This window comes from Podarcis muralis, chromosome Z (genome assembly GCF_964188315.1).
Source record: "Podarcis muralis chromosome Z, rPodMur119.hap1.1, whole genome shotgun sequence".
Lineage (NCBI taxonomy): Eukaryota > Metazoa > Chordata > Lepidosauria > Squamata > Lacertidae > Podarcis > Podarcis muralis.
The window spans coordinates 4007545-4029374 of NC_135673.1; positions in this window are offsets into that span (position 1 = coordinate 4007545).

A 21830-nucleotide genomic window follows, 5' to 3' on the forward strand; every position below is an offset into this window, starting at 1 on the left:
GGCTGGGAAGTGCTGGGACTGCACAATCACTTGGGCCTACTAAAGTTATTCAGGCCTAACTGCTAACTGCTGAGTCACTCTGACATGTGACTCATTCTACTCATTCTCCTTATAAGTGGCGGCCATTTTCTCTCTGTGTTCTCAGTAAGATATCAGTCAGTCAGTATGTATTCTCAGTCAAACTGTTTGGAGCCATGTTGTTTATGAAGAAGCTTATTTTAACTCAATAAAGCTCTTATTCTTTCACTTTAAAACTCTGCATTATTAATTTATGCTGTGCGTCAGTGAGTGCTCCAATTGGAGAACAGCCTTTACCAATGGTGCTGTGGACTTTGAAGAAGCATGAGCTCAGGGAGAAAAGGAGAAATAAGCTAAGAGGAAGGCATGCTTGGCAAACCCTCACCTTGATCAACTCCCACACGGAAACCTATGTCCCCACTGTGGAAGGAAGTGTGGCTCCAGAATTGGCCTCCACAGTCACTTACAGTTAAGGCCATGTTAATGGAAGACAATATTACAGTGGTACCTCTGGTTACAAACTTAATTCGTTCTGGAGGTCCGTTCTTCACCTGAAACTGTTCTTAACCTGAGGTACCACTTTAGCTAATGGGGCCTCCCACTGCCACTTCATCCTGAAGCAAAGTTCTTAACCCAATATACTACTTCTAAGTTAGCAGAGTCTGTTACCGAAAGTGTTTGTAACCTGAGGTGTTTGTAACCCGAGGTACCACTGTACTCACCTACGAGTGATCGCCAAAGAAGAATAAATTGATTTATTTTTATTTTTCTATTTTTAATAGTTTAATTATGTAATCTGTTTTTAAGGGAAGAGGGGCAGGGCTGTCCCAGGAGTGGGTCCTAGCCAACACAATGTCTGGTAAACAGAAATGGTAGGAGTGGTAAGTCACTATCAATGATCACTAAAATGGAGGCAGAATGCCTTTCCTCAGTCAATATCCTCCAAATGTGAGATAATGGGTACTCTGAACATTGCAATAGGGTGCTCCAAGCACAGCAGCAGACAGAACAGTTCTTCCAGGATAATGAACTGTTTCAATGATAATTCTTCACCAGCTAGCAATAATATACAATGAAATCCATTACATTCCAATACAAAACAGAAATTGAAAAGGCAGGCCTGCAATAAACAACCAATAATAAATACATACCAAATAAACTGTCCCCAAAGGTCCATCAAATGGCTATGGATCAGCAATCACTTAAAAGTGTAGCAAGCTGATATTGTTGGCAAAACCCTAGTAGCATTATAAAGGCTACCCACAGGTGCAATCAATCACATCAAATTTCAGGAAATTTAAAGATACAGTATCCAAAATCTAGCAAAGAGAATACAAACAGTACCCACCTTGTCAGAAAACTTAAATAAAACCATTGAAATCTAATTCAGTATTCAACCCCCCCTCCCCGGGTGCAAGGATTTAAATAGGTATATCAGTCTGGTTTCTTGTTGGTGCAGTAATTTGACATGGTCTCTCCTCACCTCAAATTTTCTCTGATTAACCCATCGGACCGTGTAAAGTAGGTCTGTATCTGCATGATGGTGTTTGTGACTCCATGCACATATTATATGTCTTCTGTTTATGAATTTTGAAATAGTATAATGTCATAAAAATATTGTCAGTATTTTATTACCTGATGTGTTGTTTGTTGTTTAGAGTGTTCTGTTTTGGAACATGGGATTTTCTTTGGTGTATAACACAATGTCTGGGGGAAGTTCCACAGGGGGGATGCATTGGAATACCCAGTCTCAGTGATGGGGGCAGGAGGAGGAGTTACTCAAGGGCCAGACCATGTCATTACCAAGGAGGCAGGTTTAGTCATTGCCTGCAGGTCTGGTCCTGACCAGAAGGATGCAGGTATCAACAAGGGTGTCCCACATGACCTTAAGGTGCTATTGTGCAATGCCAGGTCAAAGATTCATAAGACCACTGCCATCCATAATATGAACATGGATGGAGGAGTTGACCTGGCATGTGTAACAGAAACTTGGTTAGACATGGCAGATGTTCTTGCTCCTGCTTGTCTACCAGGTTTCTCTTATGCACAGCAGCCCAGGGCATGTGAGTGGGAAGGGGGGTTGCAGTGATTTTTAGGAAGTTATTAGTTATCACCAGGTGTCCTATTAGGGAGAGAGACCCAGTTTTCTGAGTGCATGTTCGAGAACTTGGGCAATAGGAGCAGTACAGCATTCCTATTGTGGACCTATCTCCTTGCTGCACCAAGGATTCCCTGCCAGAGCTGCTTCGGGTCATGACACATGTTCTCCTGGAGACGCCTAGTTTGGTTGTCCTGGGGGATTTTAACATCCATGCCGACATAACATTACAAGGAGCCTCTTGGGACTTTGTGTAAAGCATGGCCTCCATGGGGATGTTCCTGAATAAGTTTGGCCTGACTCATAGCCATGGACATGAATTAGATCAGGTGTTTTTACTTCTGTGGATGTGGGTGATCTGACACTAAGTTCCAGTGGAACCAAAGAAGTGCCATGGTATATATGATACGACAGGTAACTTTTATAAGAAATTTTCTGAAACACTGATCCACCATATCAGCAGGTTGTTTAACAGCACTCTAACAGGGGCAAGGCTCCCAAGATCCTGGAAAGAGTTTAGAATAATGGTAATATTGAAATGAGGCAAAGATGAAGAGACTCCAGAATCATATATGGACCCATTTCATTCATTGGGCAGGATCCTAAAATATTCACTGGCACTTTTAACTAATAGATTGGTAAATGCAGATCAAGTAGGTTTTGCTAAACATAGATATATAGCAGAACCCATACATAGGTGCCAAATGCAGTATATTGTGCACAACTGTCGAGGAATCAAGGTGTGATTTCTTCGTTAGATGCACTTTCGAATTATTTGTATCTCCTCCTCTCTGAAATGAACTTTGATTATAGTTTCATATCAGCATTACATTATCTGTATACTAACAGCAAGGCAGCAGTTAAGAGTTAATGGGCAGGACTCCTTCCACATTTGATGCACATAAAGGTATTAATCAAGCCTGCCCTCCATCACTGTTCCTTTTATTGCTAGCACCTGAACCACTTGCAAACTATTCAAAATAAGAACAAAATCAGCTGCATTTTTATTTTACAGAATGACTCAGATTTACTAGAAAAGTAGAGGCAAGTTCCACCAGCATAGTGATAACACCGTGGCCCAGTCCTCCTGATCATTGCTCCCAGCAGTTTCATTTAGGTGTTAAATAGCATTGGGGACAAAGCAGTGCCTTGTGGCACCCCTAAGATATTTAGTGGTCTTCCAATGCTTTTCTCTTCTACCATTCATGCGGGTAGCAGTGGAACTACTGTAAAACAATGCCTCCAGCTTGCAGCTCATGGAGATGGTCCTGGAGGTTGCCAAGTTGCTAAGAGATTCAAAGTCAGGATGCACTCCTTCTGTCTCTTGCAAGGAGGCCAACTGCCAAGTATAATGTTTTTGATGTTTTTGTCATGAGACAAAGGTTATTGAGAGCGGAAGAAGCAGTAAGGCCTGGAAGGCCTACACAATCATTCAAGCCTAGGCCTGCTAACTGTTAACTTTTAACAGCAAACTGCTAAGTCACTGTGACTCGTGACTCATCTTGGGTGATGAGTCATTATCCCTATAAAAAGTAGCCAGCCTCTCTATGGGTTTCAGTCCTTCTTCAGTCCGGTTCATAGTGTCAGTATGTGCCTGTGTATAATTATTGCAGACAAGAGTGGCTCCAGGACTCCAGTTAATCACTAACTAAGACTGTGCCTCTGTGAAGAGTCAGATAGCTGCTATGAGCACTCTGTGTATGCTCTTTGACTATGCTGTTTCTGAACAACTTTATTTTCTTCAGTAAAGTTTTATTCTGTTTATGAAGAAGACTCTGCGTGATTAATTTACCGCTGAGCGACAGTTTTCAAGGCCCAGACCCGAGACCTTGGGGAGCCCCCGGTGATGTTATATAGTGGAGGCCTTGGGGACAGAGATTAATTGGGAGAGGGGAGCGGAGGAGAGCAGTGCTCTCACCCACTTTGGAGATTCAAGCCCTCCACCTACCACCAGAAGGGAGCTAAGCAAATATGGAGACTTCAGGACAGATCTGCAGTTCTGGCAACCCTGGCCAGGATGACCAGCACCAATTCAGTGCCAAAACCCAGCCTGAACCCAGACTGGGATGAGTCCAGATAATCTGCTTTTTGGAAATGTGCTTGTAATTGAGAGACTGCCACCCTCTCAAGTGCCGTAAGCAAAAAGCAGGTATTAGGGACCGGGTGGTAGTTGTCAAGCACCTCAGAATCTATGGGCACTCAGTGTTTTAATTGAGAGAGAGAATGGAGCAGGGCTCTTAACGACTCTCCCCAGTTTTAGCCAAATTGTGCCCTACCATAGCTTTCTAAATGGCTATGGGAGTCAGAGCAAAAGGCTGCCCTCACCTAGGCCTCTCTGTAAATCCAGATCGAGTAAGCTCTTACTACAAAGAAAACAGACATCATACTTTGGCAGAAAAAACTTTGCAAAATCTCTTCTGGTATATATTTTTGTTATTATTATTCCGAAGGATATCTTATTTATCTGAGAGTTACTTATCTCAAGGCTTAGCAGGTAGGATCATGAAAAGTACAATTTTATAAAGCTAATTAAAAATACTCCCACAATTTCCTGAACCTGCCATGATGCCTTACAAAACAGAAGGGCTCTTAAAAAATATTTTTTATATTATATATATGATGGCATTCTATTCAAGGAGCTGAGTACAGCATAAGCTGAAGCTCTGGAGGACCTTTGGGGGAAGCATGCTCCATCAACATGGAGGAGCAAATTCACAGGTAACAGGAGATTCTTTGAAAGGTTGTGGGAAAGGTTGTGGACCCTCTAACCCATAGGCAAAATGTGGCCTTGCAAATGCCACCCCTTACTGTCCTGGCTCTTTTGCCCATCTGGAGTGTTGCTGAGCTGGGGTAATGCCTCCTGTTCACCTAGACAGGAGTGTATATGTGAATAAATCTCTGGCTTTGCATGGCTACAATGTACCCTACCAGGGCCTGCCCAAGACATTTTGGCACCTGAGGTGGTCCACAAAAAGGTGTGCCCCCCTCCCCACCAGAGAAGAAGGGGTGCATGAAGATTGGGTGAAGTCAGGAACAGGCATTCAAGCGGGTCAGGAGCTCAGGCAGGAAAGCAGGACAGGGTTCAGGCAGGTACTAGCAACCAACAATGTTGCTCCCGCAACTTGGTACTGGGGCTGGCCGGCTTTTATCTGCCCCAAGGCATAGGGTGGCCCCGATCCTCTGGTGACTCCCCTCTCCTGGCCTGGAGGCGAACACTCCTCTTGCGGGAACTTAGTTCCCTCTGCCTCTCTGCCCTGAGCCTCTGCAGCTCAGGAGAGGCTGGAGGATTACCGGACCCAGAGGCAACCTCAGCTTCCTCTGACAGGGCTGAGAGTGGAACACCTGCAGGCAATGGGTCCTCCATCACCTCAGGAGCCAGAGCTGATGCCTGCACCTGAGGATCCAGCACAGGTGAGGACCCTTCAGGCTCAAGCCCCAGCCCCAGCTCAGCTGGTTCTGAGATGGGGAATCCTGTGCAGACTGGGATCCCTCCGGTTCAGCATCCGAGTCCGAATCCCAGGCCATCACACCATGTATGGTGTGTGTTATTGTAAATTAACCAATGTAATGCTAAAGGGAAACAAATGTTCACCTGTGACTTTTTAAATGCTGCTTGTGTAACATCTGGGGAAAGCCTTTGCTTCTGATTTTTTCCTTATTGTCCATTTTAAGCAACAACAAGGAACACACAAAAATCATATCAAGAAATACTCTTGTACACTGCAATGACTAACCAAGCTTTTGCACACTTCTTCCTCAGTTTACTTGGGCCATGAGTTGGGATGGGGATACAGTTTGAGGATAAATTTTGTTTCAGTTCATGCTTAAGGACAAACTTGGCTAATTCACCCAAATTGAAACACAGCCATCCTTAAAAATTTGCACTTCTTTGAATTTTGCAGTTCTCCAGCCAAGTAATGTGTACAAATATGCGCATACTAGGATAAAGTATAAATGCATACATTAGCAAAAATAACATACAAAAAATGCATTATATTTAGGAAAAATGTGCTCCAAAAACATGTATATTTGTAGAAACCCACACTAAAAATGCTGATTATTTTTTTTAGGCCTTTTTTAAAAAAAAGAAGAAGATGCAAACTGATGTGTAAATGAGAATTGAACTAATATTGGGAACATGAGAAACTGAGAGAAATTGAAAGTGATATATTTGCCCATGCCTAAAGCTGAGCTTCTAAAGTGATAGTAGTGGTAATCATAGTAGTAATAATAATAGTAGTAGTAGTAATAATAATAATAATAATAATAATAATAATAATAATAATAGGTGATGATGCTAGTTGATAACAACTTTTTAAAGATCATAGGGGGAAATATCTCTGTGTCCCTCTATGAACTTTATTTCTTAATGGTTCTCATCTTTTCTTTTTTCCTGATTTTCTGCTTCCCCCCAAATCAGTGTCAGAATTAATTAAGTTATGTGATCTTATACATATTGATTGTCTAAAATGTCTCTTCCTTTAAAAAAGCAGAAGCAGAAGAAGAAGCTTTCCTTTCCTCGATGCTTTTCTGCTTCACTTGTAATAAAGAAAATATCTTAGCTAGTCTTTTCTAGTTGCTTGGCAACCCCGATTGAAACACACACATACATACGCGCGCACACACAGAGTCTGGACAAAATGTAACCAATTCAAAGACAAAGCTAAAGATTTTGGTGACATGTGACCCTTGTATGAAAAAGGGCAGTCTTAAAAACGTCCCTTCTGTCTTTTGCTCCTGACCAGTGTGGGGTGAGAGGGGGCTCCCCCTTCACTCTCTTACACCAATAAATATGGATTAGTGAAATACTTTTTTCCCACAGTGCTGAAAAGATTGGATTGATCTTTGCACCCCATTTATGTACCATCCTGACAAGCGGCTAAACAAAATTAACAGGGAAAAGTCAAAAGGAGGGAACCTGAAGATTCTGGAGCCCCTTGCCAGGACAGGAGGAAGAGGGAGAAATTTCGCTTGACTAAATTTGAACCTCCCATTTGAACCTTTGGGGACGGTAGAAAGGGGAGGAGGAAAATGCCTCCAGTAAGGAGAAACTTTTGGATTCCACATTATTTCATCCAAATCAGGGTGGTGGGAAGGTTGCTAAGAATCTCAATGTCATTGTTCCATGGGAGAATCTATAACTCTGGGCACAAATTCCAGAGGATAAGATGTTTCCCTTCCATTATAGTAAAGCCCATGTAGAATCATCGAGTAAGTCGAAACTTCTGCAGGTGCCAAAGAGTTGATTAGGCCATGATCCAGCTAAAGTGAGTTGCAAAGCCTTCTTGAAGATTTTTGGAGCAGCCTTGGAAAACAACATTAAATGCTTTCATCCATTCATCCAAAAGAGATCACGGAGAATTTGGTGAGTATTACTTAGGAATGTTCCCCTAGAGGCCTATGTGGCCTTTCTGGTTGCCTTCAGACTGCCAGTATTTGGCAGGAGGGATGCAAGGGCATACCAGAAACCAATACAAGCTGATTAAAGCACTCTGTTGCCCAGGTGCCATAAATCCACTTTAAAGCCATTGCCACCTCCCCAAAGAAAAAAGCAGACTTTTGCGGTTAGGAATGTGGTGGGGAAAGGCACAGGAAAGCATGGAGTGAAGAAGTGATTAATGGGAAGACCTATAAGTGATCAGTGAGAACAGGACAGATGATCATTGTCATTGCTTGGCAGGGGGTTGGACTCGATGGCCCTTGTGGTCTATTCCAACTCTATGATTCTATGATTCTATATAACACTGCCCACAAACAAATCAGGACGGATGCTCTGTGAAGACTGACCTCTCTGCAAGCATGTCAGAGCACCTGGAGGAGGCCTGTGTCTCACACACTAGGTTGCTCATAGCTAGTTCCAGATCAACACTCCTTTCATGCAGGCCCTGAAACTCCTCAGGCTTCCCTGTTCGTCCAGGCCATCAGAGTTGCTTTCTTCCTGCTCACACCCTCCTTTTTTTCATCTCCCCCCCTTTTTTTTTAAAGTGGTGTTTCCCTTCTTGCTAATGTAGTTTTAGCATAATTGTAAGGGGCAGTATTTTATTATATATGTTATTCCAGAAAACATTCTCAGCACCCTGAACAAACTACAGCTTCCAGAATTCTTTGAGGGAAGCCATGGCTGCTGAAAGTGGTGTCATGAGGCTTTAAATGTGTGTTGTGAATGTGGCCCAAGTCCAGGAGGACACCTGGATGAGAAATGTGAACATATTTGGGACAGTTTTTGACCAGGATAGCCCCATAACACGAACTCTCTCCACTTCCCCAAGCAGGGCAATATTTGGTTGGCGTGTGAATATTTGGTTTGGGGGAATAGAAGCAGGGGTCTTGTAAGAACTCTCAGCACCCTGAACAAACTACAGCACCCAGGATTCTTTGGGGGGAACCATGACTGTTTAAAGTGGTATCATGTATATTAAGAACACCCTCCAAGTCTCCCGATTTTCCAAGGACAGTTCTGGAATCACAAAGCCATCCCATCTTCTGATTTCATCCTGGAATGTTCCTATTTCCCCTGCCAGTGCCACCTGCCAGGGTGAGCTGCCACTTGTCCCAAGTGATGACGATGGCGGTGGTGGCAGTTGTGGGGGGCATCCCATTGCCTCTCCATGGCTGCTGCTGGAGAGCAGGTGGGGAGGAGAAGGGGCTGCTGCCACCGAGGCCCCACCCTGTGTGACACACCAGCTCTGAGGGGCAGGCAGAGGGCAGGGCCGCCCTGGGCGGGAAGAAAGGGGGAGCAGAGTGGAGCACAAAGAGTCTTGATTGTTTTAAAAAATGCTTTGTGCGTCCACATCTAATCTTGCCTCTTTCTAAAAATTTATTCACAGTGGTACCTCTGATTAAGAACTTAATTCATTCTGGAGGTCCGTTCTTAACCTTTAAAGTGTTCTTAACCTGAGGTACCACTTTAGCTAATGGGGCCTCCCGCTGCCGCCGTGTGATTTCTGTTCTCATCCTGAGGTAAAGTTCTTAACCTGAGGTACTATTTCTGGGTTAGAAGAGCCTGTAACCTGAAGCGTCTGTAACCCAAGGTACCATTGGTATTGGTGGGTGTTTTTCTTTTTGTAAATCTACCAAAGAATAAACATAAATTTGGGATTAAAGGGTTTTCTCAAGACCTTAGAGGGCATGCGTTCTGTGTCCTCTTGGTGTCGTGGTGGGGGCACTTGCCCTTCTTCTGAAAGGAAATGCTCGGGGGAGGGGACATACAAAAAAAATGGGGGTTTATAGGATGGTCAGTTGTGGGGAGAGTGAGAAATGTCCCTGTGTTCATCTGAGGAACATTGGAAGGTAAGTGAGAATGTCGCCTAGAACGGCCTTTGGTCTGATCCAGCAGGTTCTTTTTATATTTCCTTTGCAGCCTGAAGCATAAAGGCATCCTTTCTGCAGATGTAATTTCTGCAAATGAAATTTCAACCTGGAAAAAACCATATATGACATATGAGAGCAAAGTAAATAGAGTGCTGTAACCCGCCCTTCCACCTGCCTTTTAGGTTCCAAGTTGCTGGTGTGGACAGGAGAGGAAACCAAAATACTGGTCACCTGGGCCCCTGGCACCCAAACCACTTTCTTTAGCCGTTGGTTGTAGTTGTTTTTTAAAACCATTTCTCTTCTGGCACAAATCTCATTTTGGAGATCCACTGAAAACAATAATCAGATTATTCCAAAATCCCCAAACAGAGGCAAATTCTTTTGGCAAGGTAAATGAAATAAATCCCACATGTGCCAACTTTCCCCCTTTCCTTCCTGACTTTGCCAGGAAAGAAAATAGGTCAAGAGGGAGGGGCCAGTCAGAAAACGCAACCCAGTGAAGTTATTTCCAGTCCCAGCCCCCCTTTCTACAGATCCTTCCAAAAAAGCAGGACAAATATTTCTCCTCTAGAAGCAAATAACTGTTTTAGCAGAATGTCTTCAGTGCTGGAGTGATGTTGATGGCAGCAGAGACCAGCCTTGTGAAAACCCTGTAAGTTGGAGATTTTTTCCAAACTGTTTTTCTATATTTGCAGATATGTTAGAAGTTCAATTTTTCTGCATTTATTATTGGGGGTATCAGGAAGGGTTTCCTCAAGAGTACAGATATCGTATGCCTCTTTTGCGAAGGAGAGTAGAAGGGCTGGAAGGGAAAGTGGTGGTCAGAGTTAATTTAATAAGGATCATAAGAAGATCCCTCTCAATCAGGCCAATGGCTTATCTAATCCAGCAACCCTTTCTCACAGGGTCCACCTGGAAACTCTCAGGTAGGAACCAAGCACAAGAGCACTCTCCTCTCCTGTGGCTTCCGACAACTGGTATTCATAAATTTCCCCAGTCCTCTTCTAAAGCCATACAAGTTGATGGCCATCCCTGGAGGGAGTTCCATAGTTTAACTATGCCGCTTGTGAATCTTTCAGCATTCTGCTTCACGGGATGTCTATGAGTTCTGGGGTTGTGAGAGAGGGGGGAAACTTTCCTCTATACGCTTTCTCCATGCCATGCTTCATTTTATCTTCTGTCATGCCACCTCATTTTTAGTTGACAAGAAATAAGCAGAACTTCAAATATATAGCAGAACAGCCACAAAGCCAGATTTTGTGAGGTTGTGGAAATAGCGACAGACTGAACTTTCAATTCAGGTCCCTGCTTGTATGTGAATCTTTAACCAATCACTCTGTCTATGAACCTGCCCTACCCCACAGATGATGATGATGATAATTATTTGTTTGTTTGTTTGTAAACCCCCCCCCCCAGCTGGGTTTCCCCAGCCATTCTGGGCGGCTTCCAACAAAGATTAAAAATACATTAAAATGTCACACATTATAAACTTCCCTAAACAGGGCTGCCTTCAGATGTCTTCTAAATGTCTTTGACATCTGATGGGAGGGTGTTCCACAGGGCGGGCGCCAATACTGAGAAGGCCCTCTTCCTGGTTCCCTGTAACTTCGCTTCTCACAGTGAGAGCTGAGTGTAGGGTGGGGACCAAAGGGGGATGAACTACCCCAGAAGGAGCACTGCATGCCCCCCACCAGAGATACTACCCCTCCCATAACACCCTATGCACTCCAGAATATGCGTAATTAATAAATAATATTATTTAGGCCATGTGACATAATTCTTATTTAGGTGTTTCTTCTGGTGTAGAAAGAAAGACACACATTGTGGCTTCAATCAAAGTCAAACTGTTTTGTCTGCTCATTGGAACCATTTCACTTGAAATGGCTTGGTGGGATTGAAACGTACTTTGGTTGCATGCAGCCATGTTCTACTTGGAAATGAATAGAGCCACCTTTGAGTAAAGCTTACTTGAATACCACCTTTCTTGTGTCCTTTCTGCCTCTCTCTTCATCAGTAATCTCAGCCTCTGTTGTGTTATAAGTCCGGTGGTGCGGCGGGGAGAGACCCAGTGTCACTGGTGTGTCTGGTGGTGCAGATTGCAAACATCTCCAAGGCTTGCCAAAGGGTTAAGGGCCTTAACAATGGACTTTTGACTGAGCCTTGAATGAATTATCCATTCTCTTCTTCGGCCAGTGGACTTCCTCGTACTGTGCGTGTGCGTACCGTATATGTCACTTTTGTCTCCCCTGCAATCTCTCTCTCTCTCTCTCTCTCTCTCTCTCTCTCTCTCACACACACACACACACACACACACGGAAGAGAATTCTTGGGTCTTTCATCTCCTCTTCTGTCCCATGAAAGAAAAAGAGTGCGGAACAAATAAAGTTATGGGCTGTGGGCAAGAAGTGGGTTAGTTAGATGTTTTTTAGTGGGGTTGCTGACCTGTCAGAAGCTATGTTATTGAAATTGGTTTGGGCAGCTACTTTTAACTCTTCACTTCTTTCAGAAAAATGCTGTTTCCTTTTAGTTTTTACATCTTGTTGTTTCAATTTGATCGTTATTAGCTGTCCCGAGATGTACGAACATAGGAGTCAGACTTCTGGCTCACAATGACTAGCCACAGCTCTACAGGGCTTCAGACTGAGGTTCCTCCAAGCACTGATGTGGAGATGCCAGGGACTGAACCAGGGGAGTTCCTGTATTGCAGGGGGTTGGACTAGATGGCCCTCGGGGTCGTTTCCAACTCCACAATTCTACCATTCTATGGAAAATGTGACACAGACGCTCCACCGCTGAGCTGCTGTCCTTCACCTAAAAATAAGGGTGGGTCCAGTTAAAAAGCACAGGAAGTGGCCATATGCTATGTTGGAATGCTGGTGTATCCCCCCTAATACCATCTACACTGGCAGAGGCTCTCCAGGGTTTTGGGCAGAGGCTCTCCCAACCCCACCTGGAGATACCAGGGATTGAATCAGGATTTAAGGCAGATGCTCTGCTATGGATCTAGATTCAGGTAGGTAGCTGTGTTGCTCTGATGCACTCAAATATACATATAAAAAAATAAAAATTGTCCAGTAGCACCTTAGAGATAGGGACGTGGGTGGCGCTGTGAGTTAAATCACAGAGCCTAGGACTTGCCAATCAGAAGGTCGGCAGTTCGAATCCCCGTGACAGGGTGAGCTCCCGTTGTTCTGTCCCAGCTCCTGCCTACCTAGCAGTTCAAAAGCATGTCAAAGTGCAAGTAGATAAATAGGTACCACTCCAGCGGGAAGGTAAACAGCATTTACATGTGCTGCTCTGGTTCGCCAGAAGTGGCTTAGTCATTCTGGCCACATGACCCGGAAGCTGTACGCCGACTCCCTCGGCCAATAAAGCAAGATGAGCACCGCAACCCCAGAGTCGGTCATGACTGGACCTAATGGTCAGGGGTCCCTTTACCTTACCTTAGAGACCAACTAAGTTTGTTCTTGGTATAAGCTTTCGTGTGCATCTGAAGAAGTGTGCATGTGCACGAAAGCTCATACCAAGAACAAACTTTAGTTGGCTCTGCTATGGAGTTGCAGCTCTTTCCAATAGCTCTGCTGCAGAAAGCAGGCACTGCAAATGTAATTTAAAAAGTATTTAAGTTAGTGCAAGGTTTTGAGAGGGTTAAGTCATGCAAGGGGTGGATGTGTGCTTTCCTCTGATGAAGGCCCTACATTTCTTGCAAAATCTTCACCCCTTTTTCCCTTTTTCATCTCTCCCCCCCCCCAGCTCCCATTAGGCCACTTTTAAAGCACTATGATGCCACTTAGGATAGTCGTGGTTTCCCCCAAAGAATTCTGGGAGCTGCAGTTTAGCAGGGAACTCTGGGAAATGCAGGTCTGTGAAGGGAATAGAAGTAGGGAGTCTCCTAACTAATTCTCAGCACCCTGAACAAACTACACCCTGAACAAACTCCAGAATTCTTTGAGGGAACCCATGGCTGCTAAAAGTGGTGATGATTTTTGCTTGCCTGGGTGGAGGGAGGTGGGGGGGGTGTAGAAACCAGGCTACAAGTGAAATTTACATTTGTTGCTCTGCCCCATTTTTTTGCTCTCTGGCCACGCCCACCCCTGATATGTGGCCCCTGGAAGCTTGTTCAGAACAGAATGTGGCCCTCGGGCTAAGAAAGGTTCCCCACCCCTGGACCAAATTACTAGGCACCAATGTTAATATATTGTCTCTGGGAAGCATCTCTGTCCTGAGTTTATAATTCTGCAACTCCATTTGGGTACATTGCTGGATTGAAGCTGCCTTATACAGCCCAGACTGTTTTTCCACTTAGCCCCGCAAGCGGCTCCCAAGCATCTCGCCAGATCTTCTTGCTGGAGATGGCAGAGGTTGAACATGGTACTTTATCCTTGTGAAGCAAATGTTCCATCACTGAGCTATGGCATTAACTGGGCCCTTGATTGGCTGTCTCTTTTTCATTAGTTTAAGACATCTGGTGCTGTTAGAATTTCCAGCCGAGCATCGAAGGGTATGGTTGACTCAGAAAGCTCAGAAATGATGTTGTAGTGTACCTTTGTACTTAAGCATTACCTGCACGAGTCCTTGCTTTCAAAAGCTGCGGGGAAGAGGTGCCTGTGCAAAAAAACAGCAGATAGATCATAATGGTAATTGCTCACTTAACTGCTGTGTATACGGTGTTATGTCAGATCATGCTACAAAAGGAATTCTGCTAAGCTCTGTTCCCCTATAAACAAGCAAGGTTAATACGCTGCCCAACCAATAGGGTCTTGCAAGCAGTCTTGTCTAGTTTTCTGGGTGTGCCTGTATGATAATGATGACCTATAAGCTCAGCTAACTAGCCAGGCTAGAAGCCTTTGTTGTTCCTGCACAGTGGTGTAGCGTGGGTTGTCAGCACCCGGGGCAAGGCAAGTAATTTGCGCGCCCTAACCCGTGGATTTGCGCCCCCTAACCCGTGGATTTGCGCCCCCTAACCTGTGGATTTGCCCTAATCCCAGATGTTGCGCCCGGTGCGGCCGGCCCCCCCTGCACCCCCCACGTGTGAGCGGGCCCTTTGGCACCAGCTTTAGCATGCTTTTGTTTTGTTTTAGCAACATAGAAAGCTCCCTTAGACTCAGTGAGACCATTCGTCCATCTAACTCAGTATTGTTTGCACTGACTGGCAACAGGTCTCCAGGGTTTCAGATTATCTTTTTATTGGGAATGTATTTTGAAACACATTCTTGACACAATAATAGTGTATTAGTGGTGGATTTATTCTGCTTTAGTTTGTTCTGTGATGCTTCCCCAAGGCTACCACCAGGACATTTTTTTTCAGCTGGAACTAGCCAGAACCCAGTTCTGAGGAGAAAACGGTGCTCCAAAACCAGAGACACCCCCGTCTCCTTTAATCAGAAAAGTAGTGGACACATGGTGTACAGTTCGTTGCTAGCTCCCTACCAATGTAAATTTAGCTCATTTAGAGCAAATCTGGCTTCCAGCAGTAAAAAATACACCATACAATATAATGCAAAAATGAAAGTTTTTATAAAAAAATACAGTCCAGTAAGAGGGGGGGGATAGAAGGAGAATAACAGTAGACAGTAGATATAGGCTATCTCCAGAGCAAGTGTTGTAAACAGTCTATTAAACAGCAGCTGTGCTGTTCTGGTAGCTCCTACACTCAGAAAACTTCTTCCCTGACAAGCTCTCAGGTGGGCACGACTGATATTCTAAGAGAACAAGGGAGGTGTTCATGGTGAGTTCCTGCAGCTCTTTTTCTAGAAAAATAGCACTGGCTGCCACATTATTGCTGCTGATCATCTAAGGTTTCAGCGCAAGAAAGGTGGGACAAGAACAAAATGGACCATTTTTGCTCAGGATGGAAAGTTCTGTTAGTTCTGGTTTTCTCAGTTTCTCAATTTTCCAATCTTAAATTTGCTATTCCACATTTCTGCATAAATTTGTGATTTTCTTTTTAAAAAATACACTTATGAAAATTAATGAGCATTTTTATGGAAATTTGTCTCCTTTAGCACGTTTTTGTATGCAGTTTTGACTTATGTACACATTTTTTGCAAGTAAATACCCTGAAGATAAAACAATTTGTATGTTAATTTTACCATTATATTTATTTTTATGCACGACTTCACCTCATGTAATCACTTTTGTAAACATCGCTTGGTTGGAGAACTGGATCACAAAGTTCAGAGAGTGTGAATTCCAAAGGACAGCTGTGTTTCAGTTCACGTGAGTGTGAATTTTGTAGATTTGGCTTTAAATAAGATAAAAAGTAAGCTCTACCATCCCAGTGGAATTTCAACAGGAAGTTACAGGTGTCCTTTTCATTGTGCATTCATGATGATTTGTGCTCATGATGGTATTGGTGAAGTTATATGCTACGCTGCTTTCAACACCGTGTGCATCTGCAAACGTTTCAGGGCAGACACGGTTCCTTGGTTTCCAATCTGTCTGTGCTTTGTAGCTTCCTCCTGAAATTCTCTGAAATGTCCCAGGGTTGTTGGGGATTTTTGGTCTCAGTTTCATTGCGCTGTAGTGCAAGAGTGCCCCTCTGAACAATAGCAATGTGGTGACATCAGGGAAGCAATGCAAAACAAGGAAAAAAGCAGAATGATGTGTGGACAGTCTAGTATACATCCAACACACTATTACCGTTTCAATCGCATCAGAAGAAAACAGAGCAGAAAACCAGCCTGGAGGGGCCCATAGGATGATTTTCTCTGCTTTCCCTCCTGTCTGCCCTCCCCCCCCCCCTTCAGAGGGTGGGGAAATGGGATTCCTCTGGGAGTTAAAGGTGGCAATACAGAACATGGAGATTTGACTCCATACCAGATTAAAATGTAATACAACTTGGAGGTGCCCCCGAAATCTGGGTGAGTTGCCGACGACAGTTGGGGCGGGGGGAGAAGACTGTGTGGATAACAGGTGAAATCCGCCCCACCCCCACTGTCAGTCCATCAAAAGATGGTTGCTCTATCTACATTCGGTTTCCTTCCAGAGATTTGCGAGGGAGCACTCCCCCCCCCCACTCTAAGTCCTTTTGTCCATCCTTTGTAATGGAAAGAGTTCCCTCCTAAATCAATTCCATGACACTGTTATTGTTTCTCCACTAAGAGTTTTTAAACTTTCCCCCCTCCCGAGGTCAGGAATGTGGACAGTTGCTATTGGGGCGGTGGAGCCTGGGTGGTTGGGGGGGGGGTGTTGAAGGGTCAGCCTGTCTCTGTGGGTCATATGACAACAAATCCTTTTGAGAATATCTACCCTTCATCACTGCCAATATTGTCTTTTGCCAGCAGGGTCCTGGCACGGACCTTGAATGGCTCTAGCTTCGGCCTCTGTCCACTGCATCGGTCAGCATCTGGGAATGGACAGAAGGGCATTGTGTGTGAAAATAGCTTTGTTTTTGGTCACAGCTGCCCGGGTTTGGACTAGGACTGACCGAAGTCCTGGTGGGTGGGAGAGAAAGGAGGGAGAGGGGGGATTGGGAAAGTATGGGTCAGTGCTTCCTAGAGGGTTTTCCCACCCCTCCAGGCCAAACACTTCTGTGTCCAGACTTTAGAGAGCCTAGCTGAAGAATTTGGAAGGGGTCCTTCTCCCCTCCCCCCTCCTTTCCCCTCTTTCTTTTAAAGTGATGGAATTTATTAGGGGCGGGAAGAGGATATAAAGAAAACTCCTCCCATTATTATTATTTTTTTAAAAAACACATTCAAAGAATTAGGCCAGATGTATAGAGGATCTGCAGAATTCAGAAACTTATGCTGCGAGTTAAATGAGGGATAAAACACCTTGAGCCACAAAGTACAATGAAGATATCAAACTGTCTTCTTCTTTTTAATTGAAGCAGTATTTTATGGAGAGCAAAGGGTTTTTGCATCAGATGGCGCAAGTCACTGTGAGAGTTTTCTGTGGGCCTGTAGGATACCAGAAGAGTCTAATCTAAAGAAATGGAATATATAAAAAGACTAAAGGATGGAAGTATTTACCCATCTTTCATACTTTCTTTTATCCTTTCTGAATCTTCTTACATTCAGCTCCACAAGTTGGATGTCCACAAGTTCCAGAGTGATGAACTGTGTGCCTTGTAACCTGTATGACTGCCTAGCATGCTGCCCTCAGATGTAGTGGAGGATGCTATCCAATTAAGGACACGCTGCCCTGTTGCTGCTCTTTGAATTATAATTCAGCCACCACTCCATGTGGTTGAATTGGGGTGGGAGCACAATATTGTCCTTTGCCATAAGGGGCAAAATGGTTGAGCTGGTTCTGGTTTTTGTGTGGTTATTTCCATGCTACAGACATGCCCCACTTTCCAGAGACCTATCAGGATGGCACTGATCCAACAGGTTTTAAACTGTCAATATAGGCATGTTAAATTGAATTCAAGATGTTGTAACTGTGCAGAGATTGTGAAAAATTGACTCTGCTCTTTGCTGTCCTATTTACAATATAATATGGAGATATCTGGAACATATCTTACCGTCACTGTTTTTCTTTTCTTTTTAATCAAATCAACCAACAATTGATTGTTTTTAGCCAATAGCAATGGATATCTAGTAGAAAAGGCATCTTCAAAGGTATGCCACAGGTTTTCCCCTGCAATATGTTGGCTTGTTTTACTGATCGCTGATAGCATAGATCATGGGCCAGCCCTGTTGCATCCGTAAATGCTCATGTGTCCGCAGGGGCCTTCCCTGGCACTCCCTCATGGGTCTCCTCCTGCCAACTAAAATTAGGGGGTTGTATCCATTGTTAAGGGACGCGGGTGGCGCTGTGGGTAAAAGCCTCAGCGCCTAGGGCTTGCCGATCGAAAGGTCGGCGGTTCGCATCCCCGCGGCGGGGTGCGCTCCCGCTGCTCGGTCCCAGCGCCTGCCAACCTAGCAGTTCGAAAGCACCCCCGGGAGCAAGTAGATAAATAGGGACCGCTTACCAGCGGGAAGGTAAACGGCATTCCGTGTTCTGCGCTGGCTTGCCAGATGCAGCTTGTCATGCTGGCCACGTGACCTGGAAGTGTCTCCGGACAGCGCTGGCCCCCGACCTCTTGAGTGAGATGGGCGCACAACCCCAGAGTCTGTCAAGACTGGCCCGTACGGGCAGGGGTACCTTTACCTTTATCCATTGTTAGTCCTACTCAAAGTAGACTCATTAAATTAATGAACTTGTCTAATTAGGGTTCATTAATTTCAATGAGTCTACTCTGAGTACAAATTATTTCAATACAACCCTAAGCTTGAAAGAAACATTCTATTATAGCCAATAGAATAGCTTGTGGTTTCCTATGGTTTTTATTTACCTTTGTGTATTTAGAAATTTGGTTTCCCCTCCACTTTTGTATTTGTTAATAATTTGGAAAAACTGGGGGTTTTGTTTATGCTTTTCAAAAGAATAGCTTGTGGTTTATGCTTAGCTATGGTATGTGTATGTCATGCCCATGATAGTTTCTCTTGTTTACAAATCTTTTCAAAGACTCAAAATGGGTTGGCAACCCCTCATATAGATTTTGATATCCTGTACCCCATTGATCAAATTAATAATGTGTTGGGTCCCCCTTCAAATAATCTCTACTCCAAACAAGCCTGGGTGCTTCCAGATTGGAGCTTAATGTTTAAAATGGGTCTGGAAGGGTAAATCAGGATTAAATGTTGGGGCAGAGGAGGGATACAATCCGGTATTTTGATACCAGTGACATGGTGCGGATAATAATAATAATAATAATAATAATAATAATAATAATAATAATTTATACCCTGCCCATCTGGCTGGGTTTCCCCAGCCACTCTGGATGGCTCCCAATCGAATATTAAAAACACAATACAGCATTAAACATAAAAAACTTCCCGAAACAGGGCTACCTTCGGATGTCTTTTAAAAGTGGGATTGTTGTTTATTTCCTTGTCATCTGATGGGAGGGCATTCCACAGGGCGGGTGCCACTACCAAGAAGGCCCTCTTCCTGGTTACCTGTAACTTCGCTTCTTGCAGTGAGGGAACCACCAGAAGGACCTCGGTGTCTGGGCTGAATGATGGGGGTGGAGACGCTCCTTCAGGTATACTGGACCAAGGCCATTTAGGGCTTTAAAGACGCATGAGCAGCAGTACCCATCCCACTTGGAAGCACCCTCTGTATAGTTGATGGGGCTTTTCCAACTGATGTGTCTGTGTTCAGGTCTGTTGTGCAACATGCCACTGATGCAATAATAGTGCATTAGTGGCAGAATTGTCCTGGACCACCCACACAACATTCAGCTTTTCCAGTTGTTCTGTGATGCTTCCTCAGTGTTGCTGCTTTGTTGCCGTCTTGAGAGATGGGTACTCTTGCACTTCAGCACAACAAAGGCAGGACCAATAATAATAATCTGGGACATCTGACATGTGGAAAGTTACAGAATTTCAGGAGAAAGTTATGGGATGTGTTCCAATGCGGCTGTATGTTTACCCTGAAACTTTTGCAGGTGCAAATAGTATTGAAGGTAGGATTTTATTTTATAAAAGGACGCGTGGAAGGAGGCAGAGACTTTCTTCCAAGAAAGTCGTGACCAGCATTGTTTGGACATGCTTCGATGCTTGGCATTTACTTAGAAAATTCGTTCCCCGAATTGTAATAATAGAACATCTTGACAATGTCATCCTCCTCAGATCATTATTCTCCAGTGTTCTCCTCTGGGTTCTTCCTGGAATCACCATCGTTTTTTGGAGAGGAGAGATCAGCAGAATTTACGCAACTGTAGGTTGCCTTGGTGCTTCTTTTCTGCTTATTTGAAGAGGCATTTCTGGTCCACCGCCATCTGAGCAACATATTTATTATTTGACGCTGCTTTTAAATGTGCACAAAAAAAGTGCACTGAGCATGATGGGAAAGGCGTGGGCTGTAACCTTTTCCCATCTTCAGCCAACAAATCATACCAATTACCATTAGATTTTGCAACAGATGAGCCCCATGCCTGGTCCAGCTGGGCTCTTTGTATCTTGGATGCTTTGACCTCTTGAAATATGTTGTATAAATTGATGGTGTGTTACAAAACATAATGTCCAGATCACAAGAAGCTATACAGTGGTACCTCGGGTTACATACACTTCAGGTTACAGACTCTGCTAACCCAGAATGTGGTGTAGTGGTTAAGAGCGGTAGTCTCGTAATCTGGGGAACCGGGTTCGAGTCTCCGCTCCTCCACATGCAACTGCTGGGTGACCTTGGGCCAGTCACACTTCTCTGAAGTCTCTCAGCCCCACTCACCTCACAGAGTGCTTGTTGTGGGGGAGGAAGGGAAAGGAGAATGTTAGCCGCTTTGAGACTCCTTAAAGGGAGTGAAAGGCGGGATATCAAATCCAAATTCTTCTTCTTCTTCTTCTACCTTGGGTTAAGAACTTCAGGATGAGAACAGAAATCGTGCACCGGCGGCGCGGCGGCAGCGGGAGGCCCCATTAGCTGAAGTGGTGCTTCAGGTTAAGAACAGTTTCAGGTTAAGAACAGACCTCTGGAACGAATTAAGTACTTAACCCGAGGTACCACTGTAGTTCCATTCTATTTTGTGCTGGCCAGGTCACATTCAAAGTACTGGGACCAGTTCTAGATGCCCCATCTTAAGAACTTTGACAAACTGGAGTGTTTCTAGACTATGGTGATCAGGTGCTGATGTACCTTGTTACATCCTCTGAGGAACAGTTTAAAAAGCTGAGTATGTTAATCCTGGAGAAGAAAATATTAATATCAAAATGCCTGAAGGACAGTGGGCTAGTAGGTCCCATCCACAACAGTCATGCCACCCCTTTATCACTCCCAGGTTTCTGAGTCTTCTTCCCTGTAGTGTTCCCCAGCTGGTTCCTTGCACGATTTGTCTGCATCTAACCAGTCCATGACAGTTACTTACATTCCAGCCATTCACAGTTAGGGAGAGTCTAATTTATATGGCAAATAAGTATGGGCAGGTGGGAGAGCTTAGATATTTGAAAGGGGTTATATTTGTAACAGGGATCGCTCTCTGATGATCCAGATGGAGAAGAGAATAAAACTCACCTAAAAATAACCTGAAAATGACATGGCACCATTATCTTGACATCTCCAAAGAATATCCTTTGCCCAAGCCAGAGAGAAGGAACACGTGGGTGCAGAAGGCAACTATTGTGTTTCCTCCATACTTGGGTTGCTTCCAGGCTCAGGAGTAATACTGTAAATGGCTCACTGAGATGTTGCAAAGTGGCCTCCCCTCCTTTTTTACTTTAGTGTATTTCTACCAAAAAGAGTAAATCTGAATCTGAATCAAATTGGGGAAGGGCTGGCTTTTTGTTGCCAATGATGTCATACGGACGCTGCAAAAAACAACAACAAAAACGAAACGAAACTGCATTGTGGGAAGACTTGATCTCCCACACTAAAAGCACCCTAGATATTTACAGTGGTACCTCGGGTTACTGACACT